Raw genomic sequence first — 26,488 nt, 5'->3', positions numbered from 1 at the left:
ATGAGTCTGGTGTAACAGGCCCAAGCAGAAGTAACTTAAAGCAGCACTGGTGACATCTTTTCAGCTGTTAAAGACCCTCATATCAAAATCAAACTCTTGGTTTAAATGTGGCACTTCTAAACCTGAAACAGTAAAATTCTTACTCCAGCCCTGAGAAGGTAATTTCCATAAATGGAGCCACATGTGGAATATTATTGTTTCAGCTTTGCTATTCTTGATAAAGAAGGAAACCACAAATCTTTGCTTGCTCTGTACTATAGAAAGACAGAAGGAAAACCAAGTGACAATGCTAAGTGACCGCTTGCTGTGCAAACATGGCCAGAGATAAATGTAAAAGCTGGTAAGAAATTAATCTAAAATAACTCTGCTTCATTCTTAGCAAGACAAAAGGTATAAACCTCCTCACACAGTGTCTCCTTGATCAGCAAGATCTACATGGGCTGTTCAACTCAACAGGAACTGCCCTGTGTTAGTGGTCTCTCTCTCATCTCTTGAGTACTCATCATTGAAAGTAACTCCCCTGGGTGCTGCACAGAACCAAAAATGTCTTTATTCAAATGAGAGGTACACTCAAATACACGTGTAAAAAGTACCTTGCTACTGCCTTTACAGTGACATTGAAGAAATTATGCAAAATTATTGTGCCAAACTCAACGTGATTTTGTGGGTTTTGTCCTTTTCTATTACCCACATTATTGTTTACCTACTTATCACATGCACGTGCGAAAACTGCACATACAGCTACAGATGCAGTTGTTGCTGTACTATTTTGCACACAGCTCTGTGCAAAGCTTCAACACACATGGGCCAAGGACAGATTCCAGTGAGACCCACACCGAGTAGTGATGGTTGTACAGCAGAAACACTCATGGGGAAGAGCAGGGCCATGCAAGGAAAGGAAGCCCAGACTATGTGCTGGAGATGCCTGATAAGGTAAAGAGGTTGGAAATTGCAGGCTGGTTCTGAAAGTTAGCTAAGGCTTGCATGAGACTGCAGTGAACAGAAAACTGGACTGAATGGGGTCTCTCACAAAACAGAGAGGAAAACCTAGCAGTATTTAAAAATTTCGTGAAAAGGAGAAAGCAGGAGCAGTAGCTACAGAAGCAGCTGAGATCAAAGTTGAAGATTTTTTTAAGGTGGAAGAGACAAAAGCTTGCTTGTATGGCAGAACAAAAAGAAATGAAAGCAGAAAGCAGAAGAGAGTAGGGATGGGAAGGGTTCAGCCAGAGATCAGCCTCCAGCAGGAGTATATCCCTCGTCTCTCACCCCACGCACCCCTATTACCAGCCACAGGGTACCTGTAGCTTGTACAGCACAACCATATTCCCCAGACAGCAGCTTGACTACTGCCTGCTCATATTCCTCATTAACCATTCTGGGATATGCTTTTAGGACCTTGTGGCTGGCCAGATCTATCTAAATGATGTTGTTGCAGTGGGCCAAGAAGCTGTAATAACAAATCTGAGCTAGGCTCTTGCATCTGTGAGCATGGGCACATGTAGACTTCGGACATGACAGCAGGCCCAGGCCTGTGCTCAAAATACAGTACATTTTTTGAAGCATTTTTTTCCTCAAATTGATGGCATAGCCCAGGAATTGAAAGCTGCTCTCCAGGGCATTATGCTAGGACATACAGTGCATTTTTATTCCCTGCCCCAGACATGGCAATTTGTGAATCTATGCATGACTGCTCACATAGTGAACTGCACTATAACTTTACATTACCCACACAGCTAATGCTGGGAAGTATCTTCTGAGTTAAAACATTAGCCAAATTCTTTGACAGGCCTGGAAGAAGTTAAGGTGAAGTTTTTTTCTTTTTCTTTTTGTGAGACATTCAGCACTTGGCTCAGACCCAAAATTATGTTAAATGTACTTGGTGCTCACTTGGGTATATAAGACTTTGAGGATGCTGAGCATCCTGGAAGACTGGGGACACAAGTCCAAGGATAGGCTTTTCTTAGGAAATCATTTCAGGTTACCTTTAAAATTATAGGGCACATGGCAACTATAAAATAGGTAATAAATTACTATCACAAGCAGAGCCCCGTATCTCCTTGTAAGCAAACATCTGAATGAGACCAAACTACCGGCTGTGCAATAAAACACAAAGGGTGTGGAGTTTGTGTAATATAAGACATAATTTCTGCTTCATGACTCCACTTATAGAAAGAGGAATGAATTTCTGGGAAGTAAGCAAGTTCGTTTAAACAGAAAACAAACTTCAAAGAAATTCATAAAAAGGGGAGGGTAAATGCAGAGATGACTTTGTTTTGAACTCTGTACAACTGCTCAATAAAAATGTCTGCTATTCAAATTTCATTTTTGGTTTAAACATTATAGTTTCTTCTGCTACTCTTGGCAAAATGTTCTCTTTATCCTGGAGGCACTTCCGTTGTTACTTTTTTTCTTAGGCTCTGACCTTGAGGCTCCACAGGGACACCAGAGTTCATCCCCGCAGATTAGCTTCCAGGATTGGGGGTTGCCTGTATTTTATCAGAGGGCGTGGAGTGATGTTTTTCAGATATGGGCACCAAGGGTTTCCTGCAAAAACAGTACAGGTTAGCTCAAAGTTGGCAAAACTGGATGTGTCACTACTATATAAAAAAAAAAAAAAATCCCATTCTTCAGTATTTCTTTTCAAACTACAGTATAAATTCCAACCATAAGGAACCTACTTCTGATTTTTAACTGCACATTTTTAGAGCAGCGGGGAGTTAGCTGGCAAGTCAGTCCCTGCTTTTTCTCTGCCTCTGATCCCAATTCCTCTTTTAAAAGACTCTTTGTGATCCTCTTCTGCAAAGCATATCAGACCTTTACCAATGAAAGAAAGAGACTTAGAGACAAAAGATGCAGTTTCTATTTACTCACATGCTGTCTTTGAGAAGGAGAAGGTGAGATTCTCTGGAAGGTGATATGCTTCAGCAATACCAACTCATAATTCCTTCTTTTAAACCGATGCAATTTCATTTTTTATCAGATGCTGTAGCCGTATTTTACCCACAATTTCCTTATTCTCCTGAGAGCTGAACCAGCTGACATTTATGGCTTTAACTGTTAGCATGCTATGTGTGATATATCTTAATTCACATATGCACTGTGCACACAGTGGCAAGGATTGCCAGAAGAAAAGGCAATTTTTAACAGTTAAGTTTCCTATAGCTTTTAGTGGACTTAGCTCCCTTTGGGGACCTGCCTCCTTTCCCTGCCTTTGAAAATCCAAACCAATATTAATATTTAACAGTTTTTATAGCAACCCTTATACCAGGCTTTTAATGTTCTTTAAAGAGATTAATGAGTCAAACCTTCTAATACCCAAGAGAAATAAGTGGTATTTGCATACAACAGATCCCAAAGACCTCAGGAAGACAGAAAAAACCCAAAGCCCATTGGATCCAGAGAAAAGATACAGGCTGACACCAGGGACATGAGGATCATGGTTTCAGCTAGGCATTGCGCTGAAAGCTGGAAAAAAAAAAAAAAGTTCTCTATTTACACACAGGCCTATCCTTCCCTTGTGAACACCAAACTCACTTGGAGCATTAAATGTTTCTGGAGACTATGGCATTGTTTTGGTCTGGTTAATATGTCTTTTTATAAAGCTTTTTATCATGCTTATCAAACAGTGTTAGCACAAAAATGACCTGCCACCTTTTATTTTTAAAGAAGTATGACTGGTCAGATTCCTAGGAATAACTATTAAAGCCAGAGGGCACGTGGTAGCCAAAGATCCTCTACACTTATAACCAAATACTTCTATAAAATATTGCTTCAAGCAGAGAAAACGTGGCAGATAAGGCACTGTTGGATGACAATTACATTTTCCTCAAAGTTGGAAAAACAATGTCGTAGTTCCCAAAAGCCCCATCTTTGTAGGCTTGAAATAGAGGAAAAAAAAAGAAAAAAAAAAAAGTAAGCACTGTTTTCCATTTCTCAAGAACTGCCAGTAATAAAAAGACAATGGATGAGTCTTTCTTGCACTGTATATAATATTTTTGCATCTTCATGGATGTTATGTATCTGAAGTACACATGCACACAAATACACAGAGACATCAGGAAAAATAATGCCATTAATGCAATCACAGAATTGAGAAATCAAGCATTCCAAAGGCAGGAAAACACAGTCTTAAAATAAAATGCTCGCCCTGAACTTTACTCTCCTGTATTTATTCTACGATACGGGATTTGTAATAGAAACAAACAGGAGAAATATTGGTAATTCCAACAGCACAAAAAACATAAAACCACTTTTTGTACAACTCAGTATAATATCCTCTACCAAAAGTAAGATCTGTCTCTTCCAGATCTATAGGCTGGAGAACTCCAGCTCAGCTAGTTTTCTGCAACCTTGTCATACTTGAATTGCAAAGGCCTATTAATTAATCTAACTGGTTAAATTGTCCTATTGCTCAGCTCTCCTTGCACAAAAAATGTGTGCTTTTATCTAGGGAAAATTTATTTAATGTATTCAGAATTAAAAATGTAGTAAATGCATTTTCCTTGCTGCTATGAGACAAACTATGAAATCCTATTAAATTTGGCAAAATCATGCACAGTTGGGACACAGATTTATAAATCTACACTAAAGATCTCCTTTGGTACTCAGTATTACTATTAATGTCTTTTCTAACCCACCCAGACGCTAATGCTCTCATAAATTAGGCAACACACATTGGGTACATCCAAATTTTGTTTTGTGTGAAATAAAAATAAAAATAATTAATTAAATCTCTATATTGATATCAAACACTGACATTTCCTGAAATGCTTTACAAATCTACCATTGAACATAGTGTTACTGTAGGTTAAAATTAAACGAAATGTAATATTAATTCCTGCATAAAAGGATACAAAACAAGAATTTCTGCAGCATGGTGGAGGTTATCAACCTGAAACACAGAAGAGAAGACTGAGGATACCAGGACCACGGGATACCCGTTAGACCCAAATGTAATTATGAATCAAGTAATGGGGTCCTGGGATATTTCAGACAAAATGTTTCCATTAGAAATGGTACAATCTTCTCAGCAATGTGCAAAGCACTGCTGCGCCTTCATTTGAAATATTTTGTATACAATTCTGATCACGCATTGTTCAGGAGGGATGAATTCAGGATGCAAAGACAGTGCAGATGACTGGCATGAGCCAAATAGATAGGCTACCATACATGAGAATAAAATAGTCTCATTTGTTTAACCTAGTGAAATTAAGGTCAAATAGGGATACAGCATAAACACTAGAAAGCTAAAATAACTTTTTCAGCTACTGGATAACGCTGACACTTGATGGAAATTGGAATTATGAAAAATTCACCATAATATAGATTTTTAACTGGCAAAGAAATGGGGTTCTTAAACAGGCAATAGGAAAAGTGGAAATAGAAACCTAACTTGTTCTACAGAGAAACTCAATTAACTCGTGAAAGGGATTATATGACACAATTGTCTGCAGCAAGAGAGACAGAGACTTGATGATCCAAAAGGTCCTTTTGAGCTGTACCATCCTACCTGATAGGTATTAATCCTATAGGAATGGTACACCCTGCAAGTTTTCCGGGGTTCAGCCACCCATAGAAGCCTGGGCATCACTAATGTTTCAAGGATTGCAACAGATGATAAGAAGTACCACCTCAAAATCACTTTTTAAATTTAAATCAAAAGCCCTCAGGCAATGCCTACTCATGTTTACTTTTTTCCTCAAAACACTCTGGGTTGCTACAGCTACAGATGCACAGCCACTGGTAGTCACTGCCTAAAGCACCTTCAAGTTCATAGGTTATGCAAGCCAGTGCTGTGTAGGGTCTTGCCCTCATCCCTATCCCGTGCTGCAAACTGCCATGTGTTGAGCACAAGCATCAGAGAGCTGGAAACCCTGCACGAAACATGCTGTAAACCCAGAGGGCTGTGTGAGGACTAGCAGCTTTCAAACGGACAGGATTAGGAAATTTTGGCTCTCAGCAAGAGGACAGTTTGTTAACATGAGCTGTAGATCCTGGAGCGTTCCAAGTCCAGCTATTTGGTTCCAGCCTGTTTTCATCAAAGACCATCTTTTTGGATGGATGGGGTGGTCCCACCCAGGGGTTTCTTTCTAGTCTATTTTCAACCTTGTGACCACACATGATCTGGAAAACTGCAGCTATTGCATACTGAAAAGCAGCCTTGCCCACCTACAGCCATCACCTGCCATTCCTCCTGCAATCTCATTAAGCCATGTTTTGCTTTGCTGACACCAACATCGCCAAAGAGATCAGCTGGCAAAGGAGACTGTATTAGTAATGTGGCTGGCATTTTGCCTCCTGCAGTTGAGATCACTTCTGAGCACTGACTCTCTACTGGTCCACTTGGACGGAGGGCCTAAAACTCTCTCCCTCTGCTCAGCTTCCCAATGATGCAGTGTGCTTGCAACTGGGCTATTGCACTGGCCTTGCTCCATAGCAATGATAATATCTATAATTAGTATTTTTCTTGCCTTGTATCTTTTCTTCCCTAACCAGCCACCTGAGCTGTTGAAATACTTGGCAAGCCAGTGTCCCCGTTCCATCCCTAAAGCTCCAAGCAGCCCTTTAGTCCATTCATCCTAACTCATGGCAACGACTCCACTCCGCTGGAAAATTTTACTTAAATTGTTTACTTAAATTGTGTACATTTCTTTTGGAAGAAAAACTCTCATGCTGACACATGAGGAGGTCTCATCCCCTGGAGAGGTCTCTCTCCACCAAATGCAGAGCATGTCTAGGACACCTAATACTCAGAAAACTAAAGGTAGATGAGACTGATGATTGATGGTTTATGCCTTGACAGTATTTTGTAAACAGAAACTAATTATTTCTGGCTCTTAAAAGCTAAGTAAAACTTTCTAGCCCATTTCAGAGAAGGTAAATAGAAGCACATAGAGAATATATGACTTGTCAAAATACTGGCAATCACTGTCAAAGTCACAGAAAGAACACAGGAGATCCTCAGAGTCCTGTGCTAAGACCATTAAACCATGCCTCCTTCAACAAACATCTTTCTACTTGCCAGCAAACATCTCAATAGCAGTTTTACACAGCCTATTACTTGCTTATAGTGCCTTGCCTTTGAATAGCAATAAAAAGTGGTCACACACAAGGATTCTCCAGAAATGGGTGGCGAGTTCATGTCCCCTAACCTCTTCAAGCAGGCTTGAAGAAAGAAGCCAAGTGCAGCATCCAGAGCAGTTCCAAGTGATCCTTTTCTGCTCTGGATTCAGTAAAATTCCAGTGGAGACAGAGTTGTACCAGAAGAGGGTTTTTTCCCCGGGAAAGAATGGATATGAGCTAAAGCAATCTTTCCTCTGATCATAAGTGTGGAAGGCATGCCAGCTTCAAACATATTTTCTAGTGTAGAGCAGACCTTCAGCATTCACAGGTACTATGTCATCTCCCATCCATAAAAGTCAGACCAATGAACCTTCAAGTTCATAGGTTATCCAAGTCACTATAAGCATGTATCTATGTGTGTATCTGTATTAATATATCTACATATCCGTATTTGGATGTATCCAGGAGTGTTTGCATGTGCATGCACATAACTTTATAATTTCTATGAACTAATAACGGATATTTAAATATTTGGTCTTACTAATAATGTATACAGCTCACCAGAAATCTGTATGCACCTATAGGGGAACCCTACAGGGATTTTTTTTTTTTTCACTTCATTAAGCCAGACCTAGCCTTCAGAGCACTGAAGAAACTCATAAGACCAGGAAGGGAGAGGTATGGCTATTAAGCCAGGGTGAATAATTAGTGGTGCAATGCAGTTGTAAAATCACTGGGCAAATACCCACTGTGTCTCTAGTCCATTGAGCTGCTGAACTCCCCACTGGCTGGGGAGGGCATGCCGTGGAACAGCTCAGCTGTGTCGTACAAGAGGCTGCACGGGAGTCCTGAATTCTTACTGCCATCTTATCAGAAACAGTTGTAAGACAAAGAGAAGGATTTGTTCTTTTTCAAACAGTTCAGTAACTGAGAGCACAAAATAGTGGGTTTGTTTGTGGTAAAGGTAGCAGTATATCCTGCACTCACTTTGCTACTGTGCAGAAAGAGAAAACGTAAGAATGCAAAGCAATAGCATTTTAATTTCAGGTTGTAAATGCTATACTGTGCTCTTTACACCCCATGCTTCATTCAGAAGAAAAACTGCAGCATGCCAGAAAGGAGCTCTTTCCAATGAGCAGAAGCAAAACTGAGGAAATTGGAAATCTACATTATTTACTGCATCTAAACCTCTTTCTTATGGTAAGCAACAGCCCTGGCCAGCAAGCCACAAACCAAAAGACACCTTAGTGGTCCAGGAAGTTCAGAGATCTTTGAGTTAAATCTTGAGCAATGCAGGTGCAGGCTGCAGATGGGAGGTTTGGGTGTGAAAGCATGCCAAGGGCATAACAAAACTCGATTGAAGGAAGCCAATTTTAAGATCTCAGTTTGAATTCATTGCACATAGATGGCAGGAATTCCACAGATACCCTGTCTGAGAAACAAGAGTTTTCAAGGTTCTTCAGTGTGTGAGCCACTGGCATAAAAAGGGATCTGCTTTGCTTTGCTTTCTCGCAATTGCAGTTATCTCTAGGCACACCCAAATATACCTCTGTTAAATACGCAGGGACAAATAACTTCCTGGTTCAAATAAACTGAAGTTAGCAGGGCATTTATTGTGTGTTCACAGAATCAATGGGGTTTAATATTTGTCTCTAATTATTTTAGAAATAAGAACTGAAGATTTTGCTGAAAGGAAGGAGGCAGACCACTTGCATCTGAATTTTTGCCACCTTACTTCTTTCACTCATCTTTTGTGCACTTTGTGTTCCCCTATCCACCGGGATATGTGAACCATTTTTAAGACTGAAAGAAATACTGTTTTGGTGTGTTCTTCTTCACAGAATCATAGAATGCTTTGGGTTGGAAGGGACCTTGAAGATCATCTAGTTCCAAGCCCCTGCCATGGGCAGGGACACCTTCCACTAGACCAGGTTGCTCAAAGCCCCGTCCAGCCTGGCCTGGAACCCTGCCAGGGAGGGGGCAGCCACAGCTTCTCTGGGCAACTTGTGCCAGTGCCTCACCACTCTCACAGTAAAGAATTTCCTCCTTGCATCTAATCTAAATCTACCCTCTTTCAACTTAAAACCACTACCCCTCATCCTATCGCTAGACTCCCTGATGAAAAGCGTGTGTGTGTGTGTCCCATCTTTTCTGTAGGCCCCCTTTAAGTACTTACTACTGTAAGGTCTCCCTGGAGCCTTCTCTTCTCCAGGCTGAACAGCCCCAACTCTCTCAGCCTGACCTCATAGGGGATTCTTATCTATCTATACAGAACCAGGACCTCTAATCTGTACAACTGACAGAAGTTCAAACAATAAATGAAATCATAAAGAAAAAAAAAAATGCCAAGAAATGTTGGGAAGAGGGGTATTGGGAAAGAAATCAGCTTAGCCTGAAAAGGCTGGGTGCTGATGGGCAGACAGACTTCACCATACTTTCAAACCTTGAATTCTTCCCATTTCTGCAAAAAAAGCCCAACTAATAGTTCACCATTTGAGGGGAAGAAGATGTCACAAAGAAAATACAAAGCTTATGTAGGATCTTCTTAAAGCAAATGATCCTTCCTTGGCTACACAGCAACATTCAAGCAATGCCTACCACAAGTCTTAAAACAGTGGCAACCACCCAAGAGAAATCCACCCTGCGTAACACATTCCACTGAAGGCTCAATAGCCTCTTGGTGAACCTACTGGCTTGGAGTTTCCTTGAACAGAATCTTTAAAGAAAAAAATAAAACCTGGACATTTTCTTCTTCATTAGTCTCCCCAACTGCATCATGTATCTCTATTTAACATTAATTTTAAAGTGAGGAAGCTGTAACACCAACTTGCCTTACTAACGCCTGGATACACAGCTACATAATAGTGACTTGTCTGATTCCTTAAGGTGTTTTCTTTTACCTTTGTTGAGATGTTTACTAATATAAAAAACAAGCAACTATCTGGTTCTTACCTCATCATGCTATTTTGACTGTAAACTATAGGTGATAACAACACAGGTGACTGCTGCATGTAAAGCTTAGTAAACAGCAACCCTACCAAAGAAGCCCCTTGCATTTCCTTGGAACCACTGGCATAAATACTGGCATTCTGGATTTGGACCACTGTTCATACAGTGCTTTTGATATATAAAGCCTTATGCGTGTGCCAACTAGTCTGTTACTGTCAACACATACTTAAAAGATAGATCTTATTATTTATTCTTCATGTCTTAAATTTCTTTGCTTAGGTCCCAATTCTACCTAACCTTTACAGCCAGCATTTTAAGTTTACATATTATTAGTTATTATACCAGAAATATTTGCAGTATATTAGGTTAGGCACATACGTAAGTCTTTGTAGAATCCAGGATACTTATTAATTCACAAAGACTGAAATTCTCTCTTCTCAAGTATGCCTTTGTAATTACTCCTAAACATTTACTCCAACTTAAGGTTGTAAATGGGATTTATGCGGGAAATGGGCTGTTGCTTACACATGGGTGAATTTTGTCCAGTGGGTGTGTATGTTGATTTTCCACTCTAGGATTTCTGATCCTCCCAATTCTTTATTACTACCTGCCAAAGTCACTGTTGCTAGTTTTGTTTTTTTGTACACTTGAAGTCAGATTTATGACCTTCGTGGTCAAAATATTCCACATCCGATCTTTTTTCCATTCACCTTTAACTCTCTTCCCCAGTCCAGATCATAACTGCTTAGAAAAGCTTAAATGGATTGGTGACCTTTTTATTAATTACTCGTGTAACTAAAAGCTAGTTTGTTAACAGAGTAAGTCTTGGTTTCTGGAGTACTGTGGAAAAAAGTGTGTCACTGAGGACTTCTCTAAGTCAATGGTGTCTGTATAAGAAGCTCTAACTTTCTCAGGTGCTTATTTCTGAGAACTTCCAGTCCCAAAGGACTGTTTATCTTTGCAACAATTCTCTTTGGGAAGATCTGAGAGTTTAAAGACTTCAGACTTAGTGGCAAATTTTGCAGGAAGCACATAAACCTTTTTGAGAGAAACATTCATTTGCACTTTTAATTATATAATTATTTTCCCAAAAGCAGTAAAATGCAACTGCTTTTGAATATGAATGCTATTTTACCTGTCATAATTTTAAAAACAGTATTTCCTTAAAGCTTTGCCCTTAAGTATCCTCTCAATTTTCACTCTGTATCTTAAATAACTGACACATTTTATCACCTCTGAAACCCAGAAAGTAAAAGATCTGAGACTTCTGTATTCTGAATTTATACTTATCTGCCACAAGCACACTCCAAAAAAGAGATTTTGTGCCAGAATATAATCCTACAATTAATTTCCTTTTCAAAAGTCAAGAATTCAAACATGGTAGAACAAAATGTTGTAAATTGTATTAGAAGTGAGAGCCATTAGGGTTATCCAAGAAAAATGTGTATTTTCTGTACAAAACTGGAGGCCCCACAAGCCCCGAACTCTAAATCTCTAACTCTTCATGGAATATGTGGCTTACCGGTAGCAGTTTGTCCAGGCCTTTTATTAGAAGTATGCACAATATACTGTTCTCTCCTGATGCTCTCCGCAAAAGCTTCATAAAGAGGAGAGATGCCAACAGGCACAATGGGAACAGGCCAAAGGAAGATTTTGGGTATTGTATGCCCCCAAGAGACAAAAGAGCAGACTGGATGCCTGCAGAAATAAATAAAGCACAAGTACCCCTCAAAAGTATGTTCACAGAGTAAGCATGAAGAAATGTGAGTGGACACCTTTTTGCGCTCAAGAATGAATACTGAGCATTTACAAGTACTTTAAATCACGCTTCAGAATTTCTACAGCAGGTTTTTATAATGGTATCTTTAAATAACTGTTCATCAAAGGTGGAATTCCTCCACTGACATGAACCTGCTTTGGCCATGCCTCACTAGGAGCTGAGGGAGTTCTTTTGAGAAGTGATCACCATAGCAGTAGCTTTGCTGTTCATAAAGGATCCAAAGAAGCCCAAAGAGAGCATGGCTTCAGTGTAGATGGAGAAGAGTATACTTGACTGAATATGCATCTTCATGTTCTTCTAATCTTGGTCTTCCCAGTCCCATGTAATGCAGATATCCCAGACAGACTCTACAGCTGGCACATGAGCAGCAGTGCTCCCTCAGCACCAATACACTTTAAAGTGCAGCCATTATTAACACCCCCCATGACTCGTTCCAAACCCATCCTTATTAAAACCCTCTTACCAAATTTCTGAAAGCATCTTTGGAAGGTGGCCACATGGCTGTCCTCCCCCCATTCTTGTTCCAGGTCAGCTGTCTCCCTTCTGAAGACTTCTTCCTCCCTTCTGTCTCTCTTACATACTGTGAAAGGAGACAATAGGGATAAGGATGTCATCTACAGTTTATATAGATCCAGCAACCCACATTTTGCTGCCTGTGTAACCCAGGAGAGGTAGGATCTCATTTCTGGACAGTTTGCAGTTACTTTTTCCTGTTTTGGGAACTGTTTTATTTCTGTTTAAATGTTACTATAGATACTGGAATTCCGCCTCGCCAAGTTACATAACCAGCCTCTGCAGAGGCGAGGGCAAGGATGTCAGGAGGGACATAACATCCTCCTGTGCAAACCCTACACAGAAGAGAGCGTTCGGTGGGAGAGCTGGGAGGGAAAGATACCCGTCACACCTCTCTCCAGGTTTGGGAGGCTGTGTGCCTGCCCTCAGGCCCAGAAGGGACTAAACACAGCTGAAGCATCTGGGAATGATTGGGTGAAACTAGTCATAGGACAGTCATTAAAAATACTGAAAGGGTAAAAGCAGATTTTGTTCAGACATCAAGAGACAGCAGTACATACAAGCAGACATTCCACAACTTGGAAAGAGGAATGAAGGTACGTTAGATTTGTCAGGACTATTCAGGACACTGATGTGCACAGAAACCAACCCACCTTGGAAGAAGCTAACTCCAGGCCCAGCGTGCAGTTGTGGCTGCACACCCTGGCTAACTAGCCCAAAAAGCAGAGCTAGTCAGTTGTCATGTCAGCACTGTCTCCATGCCCAAGACCTGTGGTGGTGGCTAGCTAAGCACAGTTCAAAAGTCACCAGCTTGCTCAGAGCAAACTCTGAGCAAAGTTACCTAACCACAGTGGTATGCTCATGGCCTCAGGCATTTTACTATTACTCATGAATAATTCTTCATCACAATGTAGGGAAAAAGAAGTTTCTAACCCAATTTGTAAATGCTTAAAGGCATTTGGCTTTTTTACCATCATGTTCATAATTCTGGAAATTGCTTATCCTCAAAGCCTATCAATTCTCAACTGTTCCATCAAGTACAACTGAATTCCAAGTGGACACCTGCATGTAAGAAGGGGAAGGATGGTTCACTGATTTCCCAGTGTTTTCAAGGTCGGGTTCAGCTCTTGACCCCTTGAAACATCAAAGTCTAAGACCGTATTTCCAAACCCAGATAGGCATTTGAACATTTAACAGAGAATCTACCGATTCAGACACTGTCATTTTCACCCTTCCCTGCTAATACAAAGTCTCTTTTCCATGAGTGAAATGGTAAGCATGTTTCCCTATTTCACAGAAGTGTAGCAAAGTGAAATTCCTTTAGCGAGTACATGATGCTTATCATCAAAGTTTGAAGAAAAGACAGCTGAAATGGAGATTCCCTGCATCACAGACATATAAAATGCCCAGCTGTTTTTTATTTAAACTACTGTCAGTTGTAATCTCACCTTTCTTGACAACCACAAGTGCTTCTTTTACAACCCGTACAGATGCTGTTGCTGCTTCTGCAGTGAAACAAGGAGAGAGCTCAACAAGACAGAGACATCAGGCACAATCATTTAGGACCAAAAGTAAGTATTAATTAACATCACACAGAATACAGGTAGGCAGATTTTGTGAACAGAAGCCCTGTTTCACCTTCCCTGTTTTTTTGCATATACCTGCCATCCCAGTTTTATATTTCACAGCTCCTCAAATGTCAAGTGTATTGATACTGGAGCTTTTAACCCATGTGCAGTTTTTAATTAAATAAAGGCCATTTAGATACTCTTCAAGTTACGTGTGCAGCACTGTGTTTGAAATAGTCTCTGACACCATTCTAAATAAGTGTATAGTTAGTCCACTTAAGTTAGTAGCTTTCCCAAATCATGTAAACCAGGTCCATTGCATCTGCACATTTAAAAGACCGGGTTTATGTAAATATGAAGAGGGATATTAAATGATCCACAACTGAGAAGGCAAGTAGGTGGTCATGACTCCAGTGCCTGTAGCATATAGATACATATACAGACATTTCGATTCTATTTCCTCATTCACTCACCATCAAATTAAAAAAAAAAAAAAAAAAAAGCCCAGTTTGCCTTGAGAAATGCCAGCAGAGAAAATTTCCAGGATGTAATGACTCCCTCTCTTTTTGACAATCTCATTCCTTCAAAAGTGTCTCAAGATGCACACTGAAAAGCTGAGAACTTAAAAAGGACCTGGTGATTTTTGAATATATAATACTAATGTGAAGCATTGTAGATTAAGCGGCAGAAATGGTGAATCTTCCCTTAAAGCTTAGACTAGAAAATGTTTTTCTGGTGTTAGTTTTATCTGATTAGTGAAAAATTACAAAGGTGTTTGGCAAAACACACTGTACAAATGCTTTTCCTCTGTATTGAAAAAACTATGAGCACAACTGGAAGACTTGCACTTATTGTGAAATAGTTTCTTTGCTTTCACGTCATTTCAATGTCACTCAGTATTTCTTAATGAAATCCTGAACAATAAATTGAGTTGTAGGCAGGACACCTATGTAGTACCCCTCTCCCGTGCCTTTGGATGTTCTGAATGTCACATTCTCTTCTATCCCAGTACATCTTCTTTTACAATCCCACAGACTTTGCTTGAATTCTAACTACTATTGGAGTATTTCAAAGAAACTCAGGCCACCTTAACCGATCAGTTCAGTGTGGTTCTTTGCTCAGAAATGCCAGTGTGACCTTACCATTTGCTGAATCTGTAAATAAGTAATTATTTGGCTTACTTATTAAGGCAACACACCCTAGCTAGGATGAAAAACCAGACCTACAAGATAATCCTCATCTCAAGTTTCTGCTGGCTGTACTGTCTCAAAAGTATTTGCCCATATTCTATTAGTGAAATTTCATCTACACTTCATACTGTAGTTGGAAGTATGAGAAACGGGTGGTCAAAGCAATAGTCATCTAACAGGTGTTTTCTCTCATTAATTTATGAGCTTAGAATCTTGTTCTGCAGATAAAAAGATATCTTTTCCCTGCTACAGAAACTGTATTGCTAAGTATGCAATTAAAATTTTCTGTCAAATCACTTTTCATTAAAATAGGTGGATCAATAATGCTATTACTAGGTGCCTGTGTAGAAGGCGAAGAATTATATTTCTTATAAGGGGACTATATTTCACACTATAGCTGATATCATCCAGAACATTTATCTTTCTGTTTATACACTAAAATTCTAAATAACATACTGTTGCAAAAGTAATTTGGAAGTATCACAAAAACAGCAGTTATGTTAAAAAAATAAGACATGTCAGTAGAAAAAAAAAATTATTTTTGAAAGGATGCATTTTCCCAAGCATTTTTTTGCTTTTAATACTTACAATATGCACTGAAGGAAAAAATAATAAAAATTGACGGCATCGCTGGTAAAAGTAGAGAACAGAACTTGTTCTCTGTTTTTAACCAACACATACCACTCTTGATGGAGTATATAGTACTACATACAGGAATGGAATATGGTAGCCACTGGCCATTCCTTTACTTTGTTAATGTCTGCATTATGGTAATTTTAACTTGCAATTTGTTTTCATTCATGTTCTCTATTTAGCAAGTACAACATTTTATAGGTAGCAGCTGCCATGAACAGCCTGATTTTAAAGCACATAATGATCCTTATCTTCCCCTAAAAGTGGTATTTAATGCAGAATCACAGTGTTGGTCAGGTTGGAAGGGACCTCAGGAGGTCATTTAGTCCAGCCTCCTGTTCAGAGTAGATTCAGCTCTGAATTCAGAACAGATTTGTCTAGACTTTGTCCTGTCAGGTTCCAAAAACCTTTTGAAAAGAGTTAAGAGCCTCTCTGGGCAACCTGTTCCAAAACTTCATGGTAAAAGACTGTTTTTTCTTGTTTTGTCTGGAAAGCACCCCCTCCCATCCCCTCGTTTTTATGGCCACTGTTTCCCATTCTCACATTGTGCTCCTCAGCTGCAGCTTCCCCTTCTCGGTAACCTCCCTGTAGGTGCTGGTGGGGGCTGCTGTTAGGTACCCCTGAAGCCATTTCTTCTCCAGGTTGTCACAGCCTTTACTGAAATTATATATATATATATATATATATATATATATAGTGATATTTTTAATATACTGACACACATTTTTAGTATACAAAAAAATAGCTAAAGATAGCAGCTAGTCCAAACTGGTCAGATTATGCAAAGTTTTTTCAAACAGCACAGGGAAGGAACAAGTATACCAGCTTCAGTACATCATTTCAGACAAAGGAATTAAATTCTTCTCTTTGTCTGGTAAGTCATTTCAGTGCCTCACAATTCAACAAAGAAATGTGCTCACTTTTCACTAAGTATTTAATGACATTAAAGAGATGCAACATTTTTCAGTCCTACATTACCTTTTCAAATTCTTCTAGTATACATTTTTCATGTAATACCAGCTTTGCAAAAAAAAAAAAAAAAAAAGGCCAAAAAAACCCAACCAACATTTGTTTCCCAAAACTGCATGTTTTTGGGAGGTTGTTTTGAATATTGAACATTATGAGTCATTTGTGACTGTGGAAATTCCAGTAAGTCAATGGAGTTATGTCAGACCTGAATTGGACTAATTTCTGACAGTACATTCTAAACTACACAAGCAAACAAATTCCCCAAATGTAAAAGGACGGGGGAAAAAATGCAAAAATGGGTGTTAACATCTTCCATATTTTAGGACAACTTTCAACCGCCCAAATTAGACCCAAAGTTGCTCCTCCTTTCTAGCAGGTCACCTAAAAACCTGTGATCTGTGGATAGATGAGATCTCCAAAGGTCAATCTGTGTCCTAATCAAGTTATCTAAAGCGGAAGCCATACATAATAAAACATGACAAAATGGGGACACAAATAACATAATATTTTAAAATTTATCTGTTTTCCCATCAATCAAGCAGATAAATAAGAACTGGAGGTATAGCAGCCTTAACTATAGGCTTCCATGGTTAGATAGCCTTAACTATCTCCTGGAAGATCCAAGATCTGTTTCTCTCCTAGGAGTAATCTGGGATTGCATCCATTGAGTTGCTTGACCAAGCAAAGTCAAAGTGACTTTTACATGATAGGGACCCTCAGAAGACATAAATAGCTACATCTAATTGTGTTCTCAATTACATCAACATCCACACCTCTTGAGTTCATGTCAGCATAAATTTGATGAGAATTTGGTCTCTAGACCCAGCAATCTTTACATGTACATATCTGCCATTACTTCCAAAATTGCTGCTATTCCTTCTGCTATAGAAATCTCAAATGCCCCTCAACTACATCTTGGACATCACTACGTAATACAACAATCTTTCTACACTTCAAATAATGAAATTCAAGCCCAGCAGCCTTCAGTAGCAGTTACACCTGCACCAAAAACATGCTTGTTCTCAAAAATACCAACATGTAACAAGAAATTCAACACACACAGCCCCTAGTCCCCAAATGTTGTCTCTGTACTTTTGATTGCTGCACCGGACTTAAGGGCTGACCCTCGGAGGGCTGTTCTTTATTAAAAGCAGTCATGTGCAACTCGGTGGTTTTAACTAGAAAGAGCAGCCATCCATCCTTTCCTTGCGTGAGGTGGTGAACACAAAAGGGCCTTGTGTTGTGGTGTCTGAAATTTGTTTCCGCACAAAACACGAATTCATTTCAGGGGTGAGGAACTACAGCAATCATCTTGGTCCTCGGGCCACGGGAAGGGGCAGGCGGGGAGGAGGAACCCGGGCCAGGTCAGGCAGCAGGACTCGTCATCCAGCGTGTGGGCAGGAGGAGGGAGGCAGGGAGGGGTTCACACGTTTGCTCTGCCCTAGGCCCCATGCACCTCAACACCAGCTCTGCCCAAGCTCCTCCGGTGGTTTCCTCTTGCCCGCACCTGCGCGACAGAGCTGGGGAGCCTGGCTGCTCGCCACCGCCTTGCCCTTCCTCCGAGCAAACAGTCAGGTCCCAATTATGCAAACACGCGGGTTGACTCACGGGTTGCTCACGTGCCCGAGTGGCTACAGGATGAGAGCCCACCGTTTCAACACTGGAAGTTTCAACGGAACAAAAGCGCATCTTATGTTGTACTGTGAGGTTTTTAATACCTGCAAAAGCCTTTCCCGCGGACCAGTAAGTTGATGCTTGCCACACAGCTCCCAGAATGGCACAGGAATCGTCTGCCAGAAGACGGGGCTGAGTCACAGAATTCACAGAGGGTATGTCTATACCATAGTCACACCGATGTGACTGCAATACAGTGTAAACATAGCTGGGCAAGCTTTAAATTAGCTACCCTGGGCACCAGTAGTAGCTTAGCCATTGAGCTCAGGCCAGCCTAACCACTCAGGTATTTACGCAGCTTTTTGGGCATGTTTTCCAGCCAGCTCCAAGTTCCACGCTGCCACAGCTGGATTGCTACCAGCTTCCCAGTTGGCTAGTTTAAAACCAGCTCAGGTATGTCTGTGCTGCAGTCACAGCACAGACTAAACTTCTAAAACATTTAAATTCCTACCATCTCAATTTCCACATTTCTAACAACTTGGAATTACAATGCTGGCCTGTATCGTCACTGTACTGCTGAGATTAAAAATTTGGGGTGCAATACATAAATACCATTTTAAGTGTGAAATGTATGGCTCTTCCAAGATGTGAACTGTGTTTAACAAAAATAATGAATGCTGCTAGCTATGTGACGACCTCTCATTCATTCATTCCAGAAGCCATTCAGTGAGCACCAGATCTACGAGGTGACTATCTGACCTGAAACTCTGCAGAACACAGTGAGTTTATACACAGATATCTAAATACCTCAAACATGTTCAGGCCTTACCCTGTATCTGTGGACTGAGGGAAAAGTCCACTGATTCCAGTGGACATTTTCCCTGTATAAATACCACTCACTGACTATATAGTACATTTTGTAACACAGAGCAGCCTGGAAGAAATGCCAGCTGAACACTTGCATTTCTTGACCAGCAGACTACTCCAACTCCACCCCATAACCTGAAGTTGAATTAAGGACTGCAAAAGTACACGAAATTCTTAACTACTTCTTTTAACTGATTTTTGGGAAGCAGAGTATGGCTTTTACCTTTAAAAGCCATAAATTTGTGTAAAATTTAAGTCACATTCATCACAGTGGCAATTTAGTGGATTGTAACAAGGGTTCATTTCATCATGGCTGGATTTGGTCCTTTAACAGACATCTATTATACCTTTTCATTACACATTTTAACACCGATTTGTTTGCACCAAAGATCCACATGCTCCCCTCCACCCACTCTACATATCACCTCCTGCCTGCTTGTACAAGAAAGCTCAATGTGCCAACACTCTCCCTAATGCTTGGGACTATGTGTCCTCCAGGCCCTGCCATGTCAAATGCTTTATCTCATGGCAAGGGCTCATGCCATGTGCTACAAACCGAAGGCCACCCAAGCAATATTCTTTATTCTTTCAATACCAAGGACTTGCGTACCACTTCTCTTCTGGTTTGGGAGAGAAGTCATTCAGTGTGTTGACATTTGAAATGCTGCGGGGATGATGGTCAGAGCAGGGATGGAGGAGGTGTTGTGCTGGGAGATGTTAAGGGCTGCCATCAGCCAGTCCTTTGATCTAGAAACACTTCCAGACCTGGTTAAAACTGCTGGGTCTGCTAACCAGATGGTAAGGACTCTCTGTGTTCCCAGCTTCTCCCTCCTGGTTTTTCTATTCCCATTAGTATCAGTGAGATTTTTCTCCCTTCAGAATGTGAACACCCCTTCAAATTTTTGAATTGTTAAAGTATGAAAACCATGCACAGGAAGGCAACCAAATGCTGACAGGTGTACAATCTTGCTTGGCACCGCAAAAGCATCATTCACAAGCCTCCCTCTCCTTGTTTGCCAATATAAATCCAAAGTGACTTCACAAGAAGACAGTAAAATTACACCGGATTAAAACAGGTTCATCTGAGGCCAGAACTAGATAATAGGTAGCAGGAAAACCCAGCAACTTTACCAGGAGCAGCATGCTAGCTACTACTAAATATTTTGGCATTTCTCATGATTTGACATCAAAACAGCTCTGCCTCTGACCTAAGGGTTCTAGCTAGCTGTGTAACCTCTGTTAGTTTTCAGAATAAAAGAATGCAAAACTGGGACATAACTACTTTTTCTTGAGCATGTTCATGCAAGAATACTACAGCAGCACCTTTTCACAGCCCTAATGAAATGTTTTGTGTCCATGTGTATGTTCTAACACAGCAATTTTGTTTATTTTATAGGCTTATAATAAAAATATGACACTTTATGAGCTACATGATAGTATTTCAACAATACCTTGTTGTGACATGATATGGTGTAATTACTTAGCAGGAGATACTACAGTTTATTGTTATGTCATTGAGTCATACCCTTCAGGGCTTCAGGCTGGTGTCTTAGTTTGCTTTTTAAAGCTATATGGACTAGCAAGCTAAGTCAAGGGATGTATAAAAACAACCTAGAAACTAAGGCATAGACCGAACATGCGCCTGCACACAGCAGTGTGCTTGAAAAGACTTCCCCAATCCTTTCTGCTTCCCTCTTTGTTTTGCTTTTACAGCATTATTGACTGGGTTAATAATAACCAAAGAGAACAGAAATTTCAACCCAAACGTGCAAAAAACCGGTATGTTACATTAGGATCCTATTCAGGCAGTTAATACAGAGACTGATCCTAAAGAGCGGGAGATGCTCAGCATGAACCACTGACTTTACCCACGAGAGGAAGCATGCCATTGGAGTCCCTCTCCATCCACAAGAACCACCGCTGGCGTTTCATCTGCCCACACAGTTTGCACTGCAGGATACGGCCTTGCCATGCACAGCATTCGCCTCTTCCTTGGCTTCATTTTAAGGTACTATACATCAATCAGGAGAGGATGTAATTTTATATAGCACACTGTAACAAATGTAAGCACAATCCAGGGAATTAGTGGCTGCACCTTTCCCTAACTAATGGAGTTGAGACAGTAGGCCACGATCTACTTAAAAAAAAAAAAAAAAAAAAAAAAAGCCCTGCTCCGGGTGAAGTCCTTTGGTCTGTCCTTGGGCATGGAGATAAGCGGCTCCCGTTTAACGGGAGATACGTGCAGGGAACCCCGCTGGAAACTCCCGCCTCACGCAGCAAGCGGCAATCTTGGGGCAAGTTCAGCCTCCCCGCCGCCGCGGCGGGTCCCGGTGCCCCGGTGCCCCGGGGCAGGGCCGGGCCGGGCCGGGCCTCCGCAGCCCCCGGGCAGGGCGGCAGCCGCGGCCCCGCTCCTGCCCCTCCAGCGGCGAGACGAGCCCGGAGAGGCTGGGACGGACACACAACCCCCCCGCAGACACACACCCCTGCCCCGGGCCGGTGCCAGCCGCGGGGCCGGGCAGGCAGCGGCGGCACTGGGGTAGCCGGCCCGCCCCGGGGAGACCGGGCTGAGGGGAGCGGGCAGCGCTTCCCCCCGCCTGCCCCTGTCGCTCCCGCGCGGAGCCTCTCCCCGGCGGGAGGCGGGAGCGCACCCAGGCGCGACGGGCTGAGCGCAGCCATAAAAAAAAAAAAAAAAAAAAAAAAAAAAAAAAAAAAAAAAGGATAAAAAGAGGCAAAACACCACCCCAGCAAGGGCCTCAGGCAGCCGTCAGTCCCGGCGGCCGGGGCGGGCGAGCCGCCAAGCCGGGGCGGAGGCGGGCCGACACCCCTGCCCCACGCCCGCCGCGCTCCGGCCGCCTGCCCGCACCGCGGCCAGCGCCGCCGGGCCTCGCCTCGGCCCGGCCCGGCCCGGCCCCGCCACCGCCCCGGCGCGACGGGGCGCGGTGCGGGCAGCCCCGCGGCGGCAGGGCCGGGGGATCCGCCGCCCGGCTCTGCGCCGCCCCCCCCCTTTCCCAGCCCCCGCCGGCGAAGCCAGCTCGGCGGCAGCGCCCCAGAGCGAGCACCTCCCTTCCTTCCCCCCGGGCGCTGGGTGTTGCTGTTATTTTGCTGCCGCCGCCGCAGGTCGGCCGGGGTGGGCGCGGAGGGAGGGGAAGGGGTGCGCTGCGAGGCCGGGTGCCAGGCGCACGCCTCTGCCTGACACACGGGCGGGGAGGAGGAGCTGGCCGGGCAGGTTTGTCAGCGGGGCGGCGGCGGCCCCGCTCCCCTCCCCGGGCTGCTGGGGATAATTAGTGTCTGTGCGAGTCTGTCTGCCCCCGGGAGGCAGGGCGGGCGGCGCGGAGTCAGTGCGTGCCCGGCTGTTTGTGCGCGGTGACTCGCCCCGGCCCCCCCCCCCCCCCCCCTCGGCGGAGCCTCCACCCCGCGGGCGGGGAACCGCCCGGCCCGCCCGGCCGCGCTCCCCGCCGTGACCCTCCCACCGCCGCTCACCCCGCCGGCCAGGGGAGCCGGGCAGGGCGAGCGGCGCCGGCGTCATGTGACAGCGCGGCCCGGTGCCAGGAGCCCCGGGGGGGAAGGCGGGCGGAGGGCGGGAGGCAGGGCGGCGGGCGGGCAGCTCCTCCTCGCACACAGACCCGGAGCCGCCTCAGCCGCGGGGACGCGGGACACGCCGGTCCTCGCGCCTCGGTGACGCCGCAGCCCCCGCCACCCAGCGCGACCCCCGGCACTGCGGGAGCCGAACGGAGGCCCGGCGCCCTCCGCACCGCCCGCCGACCGTAAGTGTGAGGGCGGGGGGGGTGGGCTCTGCCGGCTGCGGGATGGAGCTGCCGGAGGAGGAGGAAAGTTTCCAGGCGCTGCGAGCGGCGCGGAGCCCGGGGCGGCGGGCGGCGGTGTGTGTGTGTGTGTGGGGGGGTGTGCGTGCCTCCGGCAACCGGGGGGGCGGCGGGGCCGGGGGTCTTCGTAGGTCCGCGGCTGCGGGGAGGGGGAAGCGGGACTCGTCCCGGGGCTCACAGCGGGGCTCCCCCCGCGGCGCCTGTGAAACTTCCTGCGTGGCCGCCGGCGCGGTGAGGGGGGGCGGGGGAGGGAGCTGCCGCTCGCCGTCGCGGCCGCCCGGGCGGGCAGCGCACCTGTGTGGCCGCCGGGGCCGCCTCCCCCGCCAGCCGCGCTGCCCGGCGGGGGGGGCCCGGGGCCTCCCGCCCGCCCCGAGGGCCGCCCTCCCGCCGAGCTGGGCCGCAACGAACAGGCTCGTCGCCTTCGGTTAGAGAGTGAAGAAGCGTCGTCGGTTCCCGCACGGGGTGCGGTGCCGGACGAAACGGAGGTGGAAAGCACAGCGGGCGCCCTGGGGTCCGAGGGCGGCGGGGGGCAGGCCCGGGCAGGAGCTCGCCTCTTGCCGGTGTCCCACCACAGCGCAGAGCTGATCGGCAGCGCCGTGTCCCCCAGCTTAACTCCCGGGGAAGTCGAGGGCGAGACCGGCTCTCGTTACGACCGTAATTAGCTTCCCTTTTCTGGATGCCGTTTGTCGAGGTTTTTTTAAACCCGAAATGGGAATAGGAGTTACTCGCTTTGGACCTGTGTCAGGTGAGTGCCTGGCACAGCCGGGGGAAGAGGGAGGTTCAGCGACAGGAGCCCACACTGCGAGATCACAGCACCAAACCAGAGGTTGGGAGAAAGACCCGTCTCGGCATAGCTCAAGTGGTCATTCAAGAGTTACATGAAAAAAATGCATTAAAATTTCTTTGTGTACTCCCCTGATGATTCGGGTACTGTACCTGCACCGTCTGCTGTGTTTTATTTGCTTCCTCGCCTTTGAAAATTCAGGAAGTGTCACTGTTTGTGGAGCTGAAGTCTGAAGGTTTTATTGTTGGGAAAAGCTGAATTTGGGTGGCTGATGGGAAAGCTCTGAAGACTTGACTTTATTTAAACTAACATATATAAATGTTTAGCACCGGTATTGAAAAGAGAAGATTACATGGCTGCTCAGTAGTGACTTTTCCATAGAATACTTCTAAGATACACTGTCCTGATAATACCATGAGGAGCTGCTTCTTGTGTGAGAGGAATTACATCTGGATTTGATAATCCTGCCTTCAAACTAACTTTCCTCTTGTATTTTTAAGAATACTTTGTCTACTATCAAAATACAAAAAACCTGACGCTGACTTGAGTGGCCTTTTTTATTTTTTCCCAAGCAGGCAAATACTTTTTTTTTTTCCCCTCTGCGCACACTAGTATAGATGTGTTGTAGACCACAAGAGAGACTGGGGGTAAGGGCAGGGAGAGAAGAAAAACCAGAAAAAGATACTAAATGGTCTCTCTCCTGAGAAAATGAGCAAAATTTCCTCTAAGTAGCAGAACTGCAAGGGAGCCCTTAGGTATTGTGAGGATTTGACCTAGGCAACACCTGTTTAGCCAAAAGCAAAAGTCTTCAGATAAATAGTGATGTAAATGTGAGTGAGATTAGTCAAAGGAGCAGGGATAATAGAGATGGGAGTTAGACCACTACCAAATTATTTATATTTCCAGATATTCAGTATGAAGAAAGTAAGGAACTGATACTATCGGCATAAAAGCTACACCCACGCATTGCTGTGTGGCTGCTGTACTACCTGGTTGTCACCTCGTGTGCGCTGTCAAACTCCAGCCATGAAACCCCACAGCAATTATTATTGTTACTGTGGTAGTTGTCCACATAATTTGCTGTAACATATTCTCACATTGGATAATATTAGATGGCCCACCCATGGTTTATAAATAACCGATGCAAAGTATGTAAGAGAAGAGAGATTATTTGAAACCAGGGCTTTGAAGGAAAACGAACGTTGAAGTTAGTGTATTGCTTGACACCTAGACAAGATGTGCCTTTCTTCTGCCTCATGTCAGCTTATTTCATTTATTCGGCTGTATATTTGGGTGCTTCAAAAATAAAAGTATTATAGCCATGGAAAATCAGATCCTGAGGTGGAAGACTGAGTGCATATGAAACAGGGATGACAAGGGCTAAGCATTTGATAGCTTAGAAAAATAGTCTTGGGTGCACTGAGTGAAGTTGGTCCTCAGCTATTGAGCAGTACTGAACAAAAGTGAGACACTGTCCGGGAGCAACCCCTAGCTTTACAAATCATTCCTGCAATGGTCTGATCCCCCTAGCTCTGTCTGTGAAAAAGGTGCTTACTGTCAGGCTGGGCACTGCCTGTTTGATGTCATGAAGCTGTAGCTCTGTTTAGCTACTGGCATTCTGTAAATACAGTAATAAACCAACTGGTCCTAGGGAAGGTTTCAACAAATCGTTATGACCTGTGGTGTCTAAAAATCTACTCCCTTATGTTAAGGGAGCCTGTTTGTAAATAGGGCAGGTCCCCTGCATAAGGACAGTGTTTTTATTCACACCCAATGAACAAACACCTCCACCCACTGTTGTTGTTTTAAAAGACTCCAGCTGCTCATGAATATGGGGTCAGGGAGGGCCGCCTAAATGTTTCTCTGTGCTTTCTCCCCAGCGCAGCCAGCAGAGCTGTTTCCTGTTCTTTGTTTCAAGGCTGGGGTTTGCGTCACACATTCCAAGTGGCATATGTGGTGCTCTTTCCTGTTTCAGGCTGTTTTCTGGCAGATCGGTAGCCTCGTCCAGGCCCCTTGTCACTGCCCCTCAACTCCCAATCCCCACCCAATGAGTTATCATGTCTCTACACACTCATGATTGCTTAAGATGCCTGTGTTATGTCATAATGAGGTTTCCAAGTTAACCTTTAACGCACGCCCTCGACTCCAATATAGTTACGGGGGTGGAGAGCTTCAGTCCCTTCGCTGAAAACTTTTACTCGGAGTCTCCAAAAAGTTGTGAGCCAGTTTCTGCTCTCGCTTGCTCATCAGCCGATCTGGACTAGATCTATTAAAGTCATGGAGTTACACTGGTGTAAAAAGAGTGTGAGAAGAGAATCCACATCTGTAGGCTCATACTTTTTAAGAGAGGGTTTTGGCTTCTGGCCCTGCCCAACCTGAATGGCCCACCATAAGCACTTTGTGTTTCTGGATCTCAAAAGGAAAACATTTTCTCTTTATACAAACGAGAAGATGCACTGTCTTCCAGATGTAATACAGAAAATGAGACATTGCTGGCTAGCTTTTCTTTGGAATAAATAGGTATGGCTGTCCCGCATTTTGCATTTTTGAAGACATAAAAATAAATTTTTTATTCTCTCTATATTTGTCTTCTCCCCCCCACCCTGTTTCAGGCAGACATATAGAAACATCGAGAGGAAATTCAGAAAGAGAACATAAATCTTTGTGTTGTTTTGGATCTGACAGAAGAAGAGCTAAAGGACCCAAGCCAAAGCTCATTGAAATGAAGAGAAAGACTT

The 26,488-nt window shown here is 43.8% G+C and overlaps 1 protein-coding gene across 2 annotated transcripts in view; it reads left to right on the top strand.

The window, feature by feature from the left end:
• The first annotated feature begins 22,623 nt into the window (after nt 1-22,623).
• KLF3 (Kruppel like factor 3) overlaps nt 22,624-26,488 on the top strand; it is a 28,675-nt gene continuing 24,810 nt past the window's right edge. For both annotated transcript variants that reach the window (XM_032999200.2, XM_032999201.2), the window contains exon 1: nt 22,624-22,909. The gene's annotated coding sequence lies outside the window, so the exon portion shown is untranslated. The remainder of the gene's footprint in view (nt 22,910-26,488) is intronic.

This window comes from Tyto alba, unplaced genomic scaffold, assembly GCF_018691265.1.
Source record: "Tyto alba isolate M040663 unplaced genomic scaffold, T.alba_DEE_v4.0 Super-Scaffold_6, whole genome shotgun sequence".
Lineage (NCBI taxonomy): Eukaryota > Metazoa > Chordata > Aves > Strigiformes > Tytonidae > Tyto > Tyto alba.
The sequence above is the reverse complement of the archived record's forward strand: the minus strand, read 5'-3'. Positions and strand labels throughout refer to the sequence as shown.